The 14,845-nt window shown below is 40.7% G+C and overlaps 1 protein-coding gene and 2 pseudogenes across 9 annotated transcripts in view; 2 read left to right on the forward strand and 1 right to left on the reverse strand.

The window, feature by feature from the left end:
* The window catches only part of LOC149050895 (G protein-coupled receptor GRL101-like), a 227,358-nt pseudogene that overhangs the window by 204,556 nt on the left and 7,957 nt on the right, over positions 1 to 14,845 (reverse strand). The gene's annotated exons all lie outside the window — the stretch shown is intronic.
* The window catches only part of LOC149050902 (uncharacterized), a 182,267-nt gene that overhangs the window by 139,220 nt on the left and 28,202 nt on the right, over positions 1 to 14,845 (forward strand). The gene's annotated exons all lie outside the window — the stretch shown is intronic.
* On the forward strand, positions 6,168 to 11,591 carry LOC149050914 (uncharacterized; annotated as a pseudogene).

Consider the following 14,845-nt stretch of genomic DNA (forward strand, 5'->3'; position numbering starts at 1 on the left):
GAAAACTACTTCGCCCCAAAACGAAACGTGGTTTCCGAAAGATATAAGTTCCGATCCAGAGGACAGAGGCTGGATGAGGCGATCGATACCTATCTCACTGCCCTTAGAGAACTAGCAAAGACGTGCGATTTTGGCGCGTAAGAAGAAGAAATGATTCGAGGTCAGATCGTGGAGAAATGTGCATCGAACTGCCTTCGACAAAATCCCCTACAGCGAGACGATCCAGACTTAAGAAAGACCATCAAGATAGCGAGAAGCGACTAAACCTCAAAACAGGATGCTACTTTGATTGCGAAAGGAACCAAAGAAAACCCGATACCAGTGGATCGAATGTACACTAGAAAACTGGACGGAACCAGAGACTGTAAGAACTTCACGTGTTAACGATGCGGCGGAATGGATGGACAAAGTCCTGATGAATGTGGTGCGATTAACTCGGGGTGTAACGCCTGTAGAAAAATGATTATTCTTGCCAGGGTGTGTAAATCGACTGAGAAATCCCAGCGCCGTTCAAACTGGAACAGTAACCAGAAGTCAAGCAAGAATCGAAAGAGAACCGAGAAGAAAGTACGCAACCTAAGAGCAGGATGGATTAACGAAGAAGTTCTGACGATGAGAGTGAACCTGTGTACTCAATAAAAAATTAAGATAGCTCAGTCCAAGTCAACTTAAATGGAAGGAAGACAAAAATGATAATGGATACCGGATGTAAGAGCAATATCACCTCTCAATTGTCCAAATCCCAGTTCAACCGTTACGAACTGAAAAGAACTAAAAAGCGATTTGTCGCTTATGGACAAAAGGATACATTAAATTGTAAGGGTTATTTTATTGCTACTCTTAAAATAGGTAGGAGCATGATAACAGCCAAATTGTATGATATAGAGGGTCATTTAGAGTCACCTCTAAGTAGATGCCCCCCTAAGACCAGCGGAAATAGTGAGTTAGATTCTTTGCTTCGCGATTTTTGACGAAATTTTTCATGGAATAGGGAAACTAACCAACTTCGAAAATAAAATTTTCATTGATTCCAGTGTTAAACCAGTTAGTCAGCATCTAAGACTAATACCCTTTAACCAAATTGAAGCTGTTAACAACGAGCTCTATCGAATGCTCGAAGATGACGTTATCCAGGAGGTCAATGAAGCTATTCGGTGGGTGTCGAACTTAGTGATAGTTCCCAAGAAATCAGGAGAATTAAAGCTTTCCTGGAAAAACCGGATCAAGGATCACTGGATCACCGGATCAAGGTTCAAGGATCACCGGATCAAGGATCAAGGATCAAGGATCAGTTAGAAATGAATTAAATAAATTAAATAAATAGAATTGGCAAAGGTGAAGGTCGTTCATTTTTTCATAAGTGATCAAAAGTGTGGGACTAAATTTTCTGCCTACTGGTGACAAAAAAAAAAGAAAAACAATTCTTCCTCGTTAGTCGTCAGGTACTTTCTTCAAAAAAAAATCACACAAGACTAAGAACTGATTCAATTATCCAGTGTGTGTTCTTGTGATTTTCGACTTGTTGCCTCCATGTACACTCCAGGGGACTCACAGCAATAACTCAGTGGGGCGATACAGTTTTCTCACTTTCCGAATCATGTCTCTTTTCAAATCCTGTCGGAAAAACGACTAAACGTCTTCCTCTAAGCAAGTGATTTTTCAGATGCATTCCATTTGCTTTTCTTTTAAGGATATGGGGTCAGTAAAAATTTGGAGAGATGAAGTTAAAGCCGCTGATAATTTGCTGTTCACTCCGGCAGTCGCCAAAAACGGCTTCGTGTTTTGAAATTGCTACGGAAGTCAGAGACGCAATCACATACCGACACTCGAGATATTAGAAATTTCATATTAATGTCGTATATGCACAAGTAAACCCGCTCTGTAGTTGTCAGTCTTCAATAGCAGTCCTAATAATCGGTAGGCGAAAATTGGCATTTCCACAAAGTGGTATGGCTTTTTCAGTATTTAGTATTTTCTCTTATTTTCGCTTTAACATGCGGAAGATCTTGACTGAGTCACGAAGATGAGCAATCAATCATGCCTATTAATTTATTTAATTTATTTAATTTATTTGAGCTGATCCTTGATCCTTGATCCTTGATCCTTGATCCTTGATCCTTGATCCTTGATCCTTGATCCTTGATCCTTGATCCTTGATCCTTGATCCGGTAAACCTTGATCCTGTTTTTCCAGAGAACCAGAATTAAGAGCATGTTGTGACCTCAGGGAAGTCAACAAGGCCATTATTTGGGAACGTTATGTACTACCCAAAGTAGATGCTAAGTGTGGTTTCTTTCAGCCTCCGTTAGCTGAAGAATCTAGGTACATGACTACATTCATAACACCAAAAGGTTGCTATAGATTTAAGCGTACTCCCTTCGGTCTTAGTGATACAAGCGAAGCTTTCCAAAAGATGATGGAACAGATTTTGTTTGGAATCGAAGGAGTACAAATATCGATCGACGATGTTATTATACACGCTGCCACGATGGCAGAGCTTGCCGACAGACTCCGTAAAGTTTTCGAACGATGCCGCGCAAGGAACCTTAGGCTCAACCAAAGTAAATGCGAATTTGGCGTTACTAAGATCTCGGTTTTAATTCATGTAGTATCTGCCGACGGTATCAAGCCCGATCCTAAAAAGTGCGAAGCAATCAAAGCTACGTTACCACCTGAGAATGTATCTGATCTCCGGTCATTTCTCAGAACGTGCGGTTATGTTGCGAAATTCATACTGAACTACGCGAACATCGTGGAACCTCTAGGAAAGCTCACCCGAAGCGAAGAGAAATAGTCATGGGAAAAGAGGCAAAGAGAGGCATTGGAGGCTCTAAAGGAAGCATTGTCTTGTGAGCCCGTTCTCGCATGCTTTCGTCTAAATGCTCCCACGTATGTTATCTCTGATGTTAGTCCAGTAGGCTTAGGAGCTATCCTACTTCAAGTTCAAAACGGAGGCCAAAAAAAACCAATTGCTTACTTAAGTCGATCATTGACGCGTACTGAGCGTAGATATTCCCAAATCGAACGTGAGCCGCTTGGATGTGTCTGGGCAGTCGAACGCTTGCACAACTATTTGTTGGGATACAATTTACGCTACTAACTGATGTCAAACCTCTTTTGAGCACGTTCGATCCGTCGTCCAGTAAGGTCCTGCCCCCGCATATTCAACGCTTAGCCTGGAGTCTACATCAGCACAGCTTTAATATCCCGCATATTCCAGGAAAGCTAACACAGCAGAATCGCTGTCTCGATTACCGTCAAAGTTTGATAACCACTCCGATAGCGGCACTGTTTGCGAGAACTATGTGCGATTTCTGTACAATAGCGACATGCTAGATCTGCAAGCTATCACTCTGTCAGATATGAGGCGCTAAACAACAAAAGATGGCACATTGTCAAAGTTAATTGCACAAATTCAAAGCGGCAGAATGTCGCGCGATGATAAATTTAAGCCATTTAAGATAATCAAAGATAAATTATCTGTTTATGAAGGAGCGATTTTGAGAGGGAACCGAATTGTAGTTCTATTTTTATTGCGCAAGAAAATTCTCAAACTATCACACGAAACTCATCAGGGTATTGAGAAAACTAAACAATTTCTTAGGTCGAGATTCTTTTGGCCTGGCATGGACGAAAAAATAGATCATGATCAAAAACTGTCGCGCTTATGTTCTGAATCAACCACTGAACAAGTACACGCCTCTTCAACCTTTACCGCTACCTGGTGGTCCTTGGATAAAAGGCGCAGTAGACAAAGTTGATCCAATTGGCAGGAAATTTATTCTGACCTGCAGTGACTACTATTCTTCATATCCGGAAGCGCATTTGTTGCAAGAAATCACTTAAAGCAGTGTCAATCGAGTATTGACGGACATATTTGCCAGATTTGGTTTTCCCGAGGAATTAGTTTCTGACTGAATGGAAAACAATTCGTGCGCGCAGAGTTCGAAGCTTTTCTCAAATCCTGTGGAATTAAACACGCTCGTGTCTCACCCTATTATGCAAAAAGCAATCGAAAACCATAACGTTTTCACAGGTACCTTAAGAAAAATTTCCGAGCTGCCATTTCTGTAGGCAATTCAAGAAAGGGGGAATTACCTAAAATTCTGATGTCTTACCAAGCAACATCTAACATAGTCAAGCCACTCAGAATGACACGAGTGTAACAACCCGGTTCGGACGGACAGTTAAGTTCACAAAGGACCATGAAAACTTTGTATATTACTAAATGCTTTGCAATGTTTAGAAATAATTAATTATGATTTAAATAGTAGCCTAATAGCTTTGTCTAGGAAGGATGTAGTGTATTGCGTTACATAATGTCACACAGCGTCACAGCTGTAAGGAACTGCCAATCAAGCCGTAAATCAACTCTCAAAAGTGAAAGTAAAATAACTGATTACGAGTATTATACGCTAAATACATTGTCTTGATTATTGAATAAAATGCTGTTGAATTAAAGGAATGAGAGTGTTCACCTGACTTATGAGTACTCTACAGACATGATAATGATCAGAATATTTTATACTGTGTACGAGATGTGCAGCGTTTTAAATCCGCATTGCGTAAAAGATTTGGGTCTCTGAAAAGCAATTAATTTTTTCCTTCTCAAAATCACCGGGAGAGATACTGAAAGGATTCTATTCACGCAGTTAAGGCTTTTGGTAGGTGTTAACCTTTTAATAGCGCCCGAAGGAAAAATGTTTGAAGGACAATGAATATTTCTATAAACTAAAACAGAGGATAGCTTTGAAGGCGCGCTCCGAGTGGCTATTCATGACCGAACAAACTTCGAATATCTTGTGTTATTAAATTTCCAACTCCGAATATTCTATTTCTAGTGTTCTGAACTGTTTACTCATCTACGGTTATCAGCCCATATTCAGAGTCACCTTATATGGAAATGCATAGCACCAATCATCGCGGAGCTGAAAGAGTGCTCTAAATATCCAAACGTTTGGATTTAATGAAAAAAATTAATGAAACTAAGAGAATATCGTGTTAATATTCTCTTGATAAACAGTCATTCCATTCGCGCCTTTTGGATACGAGATGTTTATAGCTAACTCAGCGCTGCTATTTATCATCTCATATCCAACGCAAGCTCCCGAAATAATTGTTAACCTACTATTGACCTCCGAGCAACGCGAGCTGGAATCAAATGAGCTAAAATCATCTTTTTGAGCTATGTTATCTCACTCTTTCAGTACATTCTAAAACAGATATTTATCTTAGCGTCGACGCTCGCCGCTTCGCAGCTCGGTAAATATCTATCACTAGCCTCCTTCACTTCGGTGAATAGCTATTAACATACTTCAGCCTATTGCATATGCTTGAAGTGGGGGATAGCAGTTTGCACGACCACGACTGCGAAAAAAAAAAGTCGATCTTGGCTATCAACTAAACTAAGGTCAATGCTCAACTAAGCAATGTCAAGATTCGAGCCTTCAACCACTCTCGGTAACTAAACTAAGGTTAGCTTTGTTATGTTTATAGTTCTTTAGCGCAAAACAACAATCAAACAATGACATCGCAGGATCTGACACCGACCATCAAAATCTGGAGGTGGCATTAAAACAAATACCTTGCTACGGGAAAAATGAAAATAGTTCCTTAATAAATTAAAATGGCTAGGGCGTGGGAGTCAACCAAGAAATGAATAAACAAACAAATGAATGAATATAAAAGTGATGAAATACTCCGCTAGGAATTTATGGTTTCGGTTGGGTTACTTGGAAATTTAATAAGTCAGGTTTTGTAGCTTTATGCCCCTAAATGAGTCGAATTGAATAACATAGAAATTTCTGTTATGAAATGCAATTATGTTTAGACACTTTAAGAATGGACTATTTGGCATGAGAACTTGGGCTTGAGTATCAATTTTACGCACTTCAGCTTCTAGTTAGCTCTGTTCCCATGTTTTTCATTTATTATAGTAATTCAATTTTGAATCCATTAATCAATCTCCCCGTCAATTGCAACTGTTTTGAAATTGCTATGGTTATAACGACTTCCACAGCGGTTCTTTTTAGCTATCACGCCCCCATTAAAGGATCATCCTTTTTGGTTTATAATGTGACACCCTTGAAAAAGGCAACAGAACAGACTGTAGCGCCTGGGTGAATGGGCTAACAATATAATAAATTGTGATATTTCATAGGGTCTGACTAAAAATGGCCACTGCACTGGAATACTCTACAGAGCAATTAAACTTCTACAGAATTTGCTATGTTGTCACCGATGTACTAACAGAGGGCTTGCGAATTATCTTTAAACAAGAATGGGACAATCGTTACCGGAGAACATGGGGAGAATGGAAAGATCAACCTAACAATGGACTGGATTTTTGGAATGGCGAATCCCCTCGAAACAGAAACCGAAACGCTCGTCTCCTTAGAACCATGAAAAACGGTGACACAGCTGAATGGGATTGCACCATGCTGTTTTACGCCATTCTTTATTCAGACTGCATCAATCGCCTGAATCCAACTGTTAAATCACCCGTAAATGACCTCAGGAAACTGCGTAATGAAGATTTTGGGCATATGCCGCGAGGACACCTTTCAGAAAAAGATTTCCAAAGTGTGATTTTAAAAGTTGAAAATGCATTTCTTGCACTCGGTCTTCCCACCCAGAAAATCCATGATATCCAAACTCAAACAAGTTTCCCAACGGAAGAATTGACAAATATCTTGAAGAAGGTGGACGATCTTAATCAAGACGTTCAAGAGAAGGAGAAGAAACTTCAAGAAAAATATAATGAACTTCTCGAGAGGGATAAGGAGCTGCTGGAAAAAGAGGAGCAGCGACAGCTCCTTGATCAGCAGCTTCTTACAAGTATGTCTCCCTTTTGTATTCTTCCCCCAAAACCTACACACGAAGTCACTGACCGCGATTCTGAGGTTAGTAAAATTGCCCAAGAGCTGAGAGCCCTTAAATGTGCCAATAATGATGTTCTAACCACCTTGTTTATATCTGGAAATCCGGGAAGTGGAAAATCTCAGCTGGCCCGTTTGGTAGCCAAGCGATTTTACGACGAAGTCAAAGAAAATCATTTTGCGACTTCGTTTGTTATGACCCTGAATGCTGAAAATTCAGAAACCCTTTTGGAATCCTATGTCGTTTTCGCTCGACACTGTAAATGTCCAGAGTATGGAGTTACAAACACTCTCAACTCCACAGACCTATGTGCAGATGAAAAGATTAGGAGGCTTAAAACGCTGATAGGCGCGAGAATTTCTTACTATACGTCATGGCTGCTGGTAGTCGATAACGTCTCTAATGTCTCTCAAATACATGGACACTTACCAGATGCAGGAGACGAACACTGGGTAAGAGGCCAGTTGCTGATAACAACGCAAGACGCTGTTTCTATTCCTTTCAAAAATTCTGCGGTCCGGCATGTCCCAGTCAGCAAGGGAATGCATCCAAACGATGCCCGCTCATTGTTAACACTCCTGTCAGGAGTGAATGATGGCGAAATGGAAGATAAAATTGCACAGGCATTAGACTATCAACCTCTTGCCTTAGCGAGTGCCGCAATTTATGTGCGAGAAGTTCGACAGAGTAAAGTATCTGGTAACTTTGGCTGGGGCGACTACCTGGAGAAAGTTGCAGGCGGTCAACGAAGTAGAACAGAGACTATCCTTACTGAGACAAATCCAAGCTACCAGAAGTCCATGACAACAGCAATAACACTTGCAGTGAAAGAAGGGATGGCGACCGACAGAGTTATTAATCACCTGTTCACTTTTCTTGCTCTTTGTTCACCTCAGCCAATACCTCAAGACGTCGTTGTCAATTACATCATGGAAATGGATGAAGAATTTACTGATAAAGAGTGGATCGGATCAAGGATAAATCGATGTTCATTGTTATTATCTGAAGAAGAAGGAGACAGCGTCTATATCTGAGTACATGGAGTCGTTCGTTATGTACTTGATTGTTTAAAAGCAAATTATGCAAAGCGTTTATGCATCAAAGCTGTCGTTGGGGCTGTTGCATCCTTCGCTAAGTTCGATGACTTAGATACCTTTATCATCGGCTCAAAAATTGTTCCCCACTTAAGAAAATTGATCTTGAAAGCTAAGTATCTGTTTTCTAAACAAGAATTATCTCAAATCAGCAAAACGGGTGTTACATCCTTGCAAGATTATCTTAATGGCTTTCCGATCCTAGGTAATATGTGCTTACACCATTGTGAATACGAAGCTGCAATGAACTACTTCGAAGTGGCCTTGGAAATTACACACTTAAATGACGCAACCGACTCTCTAGGAAAAGCTAAAATCTACCTCTTGATAGGAACCACACACAAATGTAAGGGTAACTTAGAGGAAGCGAGGAGCTACTCTGCTCATGCACTAAACATTCGTCTGAAACAGCTCCGGTATGACCACGTAGATGTCGCAGCTTCTTACAATAACCTGGGTACTGTATACAGTGATCTGGGTGATTTCCAGAAAGCAAAGGACTACCATGCACGTGCACTGGACATTCGTCTGAAACAGCTCGGACCGGACCATGTAGATGTCGCAGCTTCTTACCATAACCTGGGTACCGTATACAGTGATCTAGGCGATTTCCAGCAAGCAAAGGACTACCATGCACGCGCACGGGACATTCGTCTGCAACAGCTCGGACCGGACCATGTAGATGTCGCAGCTTCTTACCATAACCTGGGTACTGTATACAGTAATCTAGGTGGTTTCCAGCAAGCAAAGGACTACCACTTACGCGCACTGAACATTCGCCTGAGACAGCTCGGACCTGAGCATGTAGACGACGCAGCGTCTTACGATGACCTGGGTTCTGTATACAGTTATCTAGGTGATTTCCAGTTAGCAAAAGACTACCACGCACGTGCACTGGACATTCGTCAGAAACAGCTCGGACCCGACCATGTAGATCTCGCAGCATCTTATTATAACTTGGGTACTGTATACAGTGATCTAGGTGATTTCCAGCAAGCAAAGGACTACCATGAACGTGCATTGGACATTCGTCTGGAACAACTCGGACCTGACCATGTAGATGTCGCAGCTTCTTATAATAACCTGGGTACTGTGTACAGTAATCTAGGTGATTTTCAGCAAGCAAAGGGCTATCATGCACGGGCACTGGAAATTCGTCTGAAACAGCTCGGACCTGACCACGTTGATGTGGCAGCTTCTTACAATGACCTGGGTACTGTATACAGTAATCTAGGTGATTTCCAGCAAGCAAAGGACCACCATGCACGTGCACTGCACATTCGTCTGAAGCATCTTGGACCTGAACATGTTGATGTGGCAGCTTCTTACAATAACCTGGGTACTGTATACAGTTATCTAGGTGATTTCAAGGAAGCAAAGGTTTACCATGCACGTGCATTGGACATTCGTCTGAAACAGCTCGGACCTGAGCATGTAGGTGTCGCAGCTTCTTACCATAACTTAGGAACTGTATATAGTTATTTAGGCGATTTCCAGCAAGCAAAGGACTACCATGCGCAAGCACTGGACATTCGTCTGAAACAGCTCGGACCTGACCATGTAGATGTCGCAGCTTCTTACAATAACCTGGGTACTGTATATGGTGATCTAGGTGACTTCCAGCAAGCAAAGGACTACCATGCACGTGCACTGGATATGCATTTTAGACAGCTTGGACCTAAGCATGTGGATGTCGCAGCTTCTTACAATAACCTGGGTATTGTGCATCAAAATCTGAGTGATTTTCAACAAGCAAAAGACTACCATGGAAGGGGAATGGACATCCGTCTGAAGCAGCTCGGACCTGACCATGTAGATGTTGCAACTTCTTACCACAACCTGGGTATTGTGCATCAAAATCTGAGTGATTTTCAACAAGCAAAAGACTACCATGGACGGGCACTGGATATTCGTCTGAAACAGCCTAGACCAAATCATGGAGATGTCGCAGCTTCCTACCACAATCTGCGTACTCTATACCCTAATCTAGGTATTTTCCAACAAGGAAAACACTACCATGCACGTGGACTGGACATTCGTCGGAAACAGCACAAACTGGAGCATGAAGATGTGGCAGCTTGTTACAATATCCTAGGTATTGTAAACAGTGATCTAGGTGATTTACAGCGAGGAAAGGACTACCATGCACGTGCACTGCACATTCGTCTGAATCAGCTCGGACCTGACCACGTAGATGTTGCGGTGTCTTGCAATAACCTGGGTACTGTATACAGAAACCTTGGTGATTTCCAGCAAGCAAAGCACAACCATGCACGTGCACTGGACATTCGTCTTAAACAACTTGGACCTGAGCATGTAGATGTCGCAGCCTCTTACAACAACCTGGGTACTGCATATAGTGATCTAGGTGATTTCCAACGAGCAGAGGATTACCATGCACGTGCACTGGACATTCGTCTGAAACAGCTTGAACCTAACCCTGTAGATGTTGCAACTTCTTACAATAACCTGGGTACTGTATACAGTTATGTGAGTGACTTCCAGCAAGCAAAAGACTACCATGCGCAAGCACTGGACATTCGTCTGAAACAGCTCGGACCTGACCATGTAGATGTTGCAGCTTCTTACCACAACCTGGGTACTGTATATAGTGATCTAGGTGATTTCCAACAAGCTAAGGGCTACCATGCAAGTGCACTGGACATTCGTCTGAAACAGCTCGCACCTGACCATGTAGATGTCGCAGCTTCTTACAATAACCTGGGTACTGCATACAGTGATCTAGGTGATTTTCAGCAAGCAAAGAACTACCATGCACGTGCACTGGACATTCGTCTGAAGCAGCTTGGAACTGAGCATGTAGATGTCGCAGCTTCTTACAATAACTTGGGTACTGTATACAGTTATCTGGGTGATTTCCAGCAAGCAAAGAAATACCATACACGTGCTCTGGACATTCGTCTTAAGCAGCTTGGACCTGACCATGTAGATGTCGCAGCTTCTTACAATAATCTGGGTACCTTACACAGTGAGCTTGGTTATTTTCAGCGAGCAAAGGACTACCATGCACGTGCACTGCACATTTGTCTGAAGCAGCTCGAACCTGAGCATACTCGTGTTGCAGCCTCTTACCATAACCTGGGTACTGTATGCGGATATCTAGGTGATTTCCGGCAAGCAAAGGACTGCCATGCACGTGCATTGGACATTCGTCTGAAACAGCTTGGACCTAGGCATGTAGATGTCGCAGCTTCTTACAATAACCTGGGTACTGTATGCAGAAATCTAGGTGATCTCAAGGAAGCAAAGGACTATCATGTGCGTGCACTGGACATTCGTCTGAAACAGCTCGGACCTAAACATACTCGTGTCGCAGCTTCTTACAATAACCTGGGAAATGTATACAATGATCTAGGTGATTTCCAGCAAGCAAAAGACTACCATGCACGTGCACTGGATATTCGTCTGAAACAGCTCGGACCTGATCATCTTAAAGTTGGAAAAACGTATGAAAATATTGGTGATGCTTGCAATGGTCAGGGTCACGATAAGCAGGCTAAAATAAACTATGATCGTGCTTTGGTGATTTATGTTCGAAGCCTTGGGGCTGAACATGTTCATGTTAGAATTATTCAGAATAAGCTGACCCGGCTATAGCAGAATACTTGCAGATATAGACAAGCGTGTTTGTTCTGTAACTTATACAATGTTTTGAAGGAATTGGATAACACATGTCAAGCTCAGACACCTCAACGTTCAATATATTTCATGGATGTATATATTCTTTCATGCGAACTTCAAGAATAATTAATAACTATCTTCGTTATCGATACGATAAGGTTAATTAATATGTAACCAACTTTTTTTTTGAAATATCGCTTAGTTTAATGGCTTTCGACCGTAAGCATTACTAAGGATTTCTTCTCTTATTTCAAGCGTTTAGACATCTTTGAACTCTGAGGAGTAAGACTTTGACTACTTATCGTTGTAAGACGTTTAGTACTTATTTCAAAACCACAATGCGATTGATCGGATCTCTTCATTTTCCTAAGTTTTGGGGAAGTCAAAGTTAACTGAAGCGAACGCTCGTCATGACGATTTTCAATATCTTCAGTGGGACATTTTATATACCGGGGGAGATTTTCTGTTATAGAATAAGATACAGAAGATATTTGTAATTTTGTAGTTTAATTTTTTTTTCACAGTAACCTTTTCGTATCCACATGACAACACCCCTCTCACTAAGAAATCTCTGGAGATTAGAATGTCTGCCATCAGTGTTACTCTGTAAAGGTTGGATATTTAATTTGATTTCTTGTCCAATTTGGTCATTTACCTGAAAATAAAATCGGAGTCATTGCAAAAAAATAGGTAAAAGATACGGTGGTTCGTCTAGCGATCACATTCAAGGAAATGTTGATGGTCCTGATCAATTTAAAAATCTTTGTAAACATAAAATCCATCATGTTTTCAGGTAACATCTGAGAGCACTAAGCTACCCATGCTTGTATCGATTACATAAACATAAAATCTTTTCTTGCAGTGTTTGTTCACTACATCTGAAACACCGTTTCTGTGTTGTGAAAACAGTACCAGCAAAATTAAAAAAAACAAACAAACAAACAAGACTTTAAAATCGATATTCTTGGTAAGCTTTGTAGCTAATTCAAATGCTTCAGTAAGTTTAATTGATATTCCTCGAATGGCCATTTTGGAAAAAGTTTAGTTGTACTCACTGATACACTTTTGGTGATAGAACATAAAATCTCCTTTAGAGTGCTGTGGTGGTGATGGTTCAACCTTACTCAATTTCGCCATTTCTGAGAATGGCGCTATTGAGAATAAACAAAAAAAAACAAATAAACACACGATAAAGCATTCAAATATCTAAGTTTTTGCAACTAGTTAAGTAGTATTATCTGATTATTGTATTTAGCCATTTGTCGATGAAGATATTTGAAGGAAAAAGCGTTAGGAACTCAAATATGAATATTCCTGTCCATTCTAAGAACGGAGAGGCCTTGTGAAGAACCAGCATCTTAAAAAAAAGAGCAAGAAAAACAAATTTAAAAAAAAATTGGCAAATTAAAGTTTAACCTGCGACAATTCCAACGTAACTGAATGCGTTTATTTTACGAAGTTCGACAGGTAAATCAAAACCAGCACAAAGCTATTTTGGTTAGCTGAAATGTCAAGAACAGCCGGCTTGATGTGAATTTACCATGCTTTTTAAAATGAAAAGCCATTTCCGTTCTCAAGGTTCAGAGATCTGGAGGCGAAATTAAAGCGCATGAACGAAGCTAAGTGGGAAGTCGATCTTATCGGTATGAAGGATGGACACGCAAGCGCCGTGCTGGTGAAAATGAGTAAAGATTTGAAATTCAATTGTGGAAGAATCACAAATTACATGCGTTGAGCGATGGCGGCTAAGGAAAGAAAAAAACAGAACTGGTCGATTGATGTAAGGAAGCTACGGCAATGAAACGGATAAAACTCGTAAGGAAGAACGTTTTGAGTCCATTTCATTTAAGATTACGTGATTCAGCAGCAAGGTATTATCTCGAATTTCAAAATCCTGTAGTTTTGAGAAAATTCTGAGACCGTCCCATAAAACCTTTTTAATCAGAATTTTCCTATACCATTAATATTGGTAATAGGAGTGAGTGGAGTCCAATTCGGTCTGTAATCATACGAGTGATTGAAAAAATCGGACGACCGCGAAAGGGGAGTCCGATTTGTTAATCATGAATATGATCACCAACAAAATTGGACGACATGCTGTCCTGTTATCAATTAATCAAAACTATGACAAAATTTGAGAAAGAAACTTGACATCGCTTATGCGTTTTCATTTAAAAAAAAAAAAAAGTTAACTCGCAAAAATGCGAGACAATAGCACGCGCACTTGACGCGTTCTGTCGCACTTGACGCGTTCTGTCGCACTTGACGCGTTCTGTCCACGTGGTCTCTTTAACTGTCCCATTACACTGTCCAATTACAAGCATGACACATACACTGTACTATTAGTGCTCAAATGGGCCGGGCTGGTGACAACCAATCACGTTCAAAAATTTTGTTATAGTTTTGGTTAGCATGATAATGGCGATCGCCATGCTTGGCATGATGTTTCAAAATTCAATTTTTTGGTGGGCATGTGTGAAGTTGGTTCGACTACAAAAATGGAAAGTTGGTTTTTGAGCGCTCTGAAGGTAATCGATGAGAGCATAGAAAAACAGTCACCACTCACCCTAAATGCAAGAAGTGAAGACGGCAAATGGCACATGTGAAACGTCAAGTAGCTGTTTCCCGTTTGCCGTAAGCTGAAATACCGGATCGATTGTTTACATTCTTTGGGTAACCAAATATTGATCCCATTGCAACAATGTCGCTCAGACATATTTGCTTTTGCCAAAAATCAACAGATACTTCCGTAATATGAGGAAAACTTCTAGAATTTACTTTCATTCTGGAAGAAATAAGTACTTGGACTTTATTTCTGACCGGTGAGCTGATTTAGGAGCTGGTCCCAAATAATTTATAACTTGATTTATAATTTATAACTATAACTTTTCTCCTTTGACCTTTAGATTTTCCCCATTCTTTTATTAATTGAATCAATGTATCCATAAACAAACATTTTTCCAAATAAAGGGCAACTTCTGGATCGAGGTAACATTGAAGATATCAGGCTAACAAGCAAAACGACCGCCGAACGTCGAGATAACCTGTAATCAAAATCTGTCATCTCCCATATTTTTTCCAATAAATGTGAAGAAAAAGGGTAGATCTTTTTATCTAATTCAAGAGATTTTAGGAAATCTTTACGACAGGACTGGAGTCAAAGGTATAAGAACACCTTCGATACGCCGTGTTGGCGGGAAATGATGGGCGTACTTGGTCGGCTTAATCGA

The sequence above is a fragment of the Pocillopora damicornis genome, chromosome 2 (genome assembly GCF_964200805.1).
Source record: "Pocillopora damicornis chromosome 2, jaPocDami1.2, whole genome shotgun sequence".
Lineage (NCBI taxonomy): Eukaryota > Metazoa > Cnidaria > Anthozoa > Scleractinia > Pocilloporidae > Pocillopora > Pocillopora damicornis.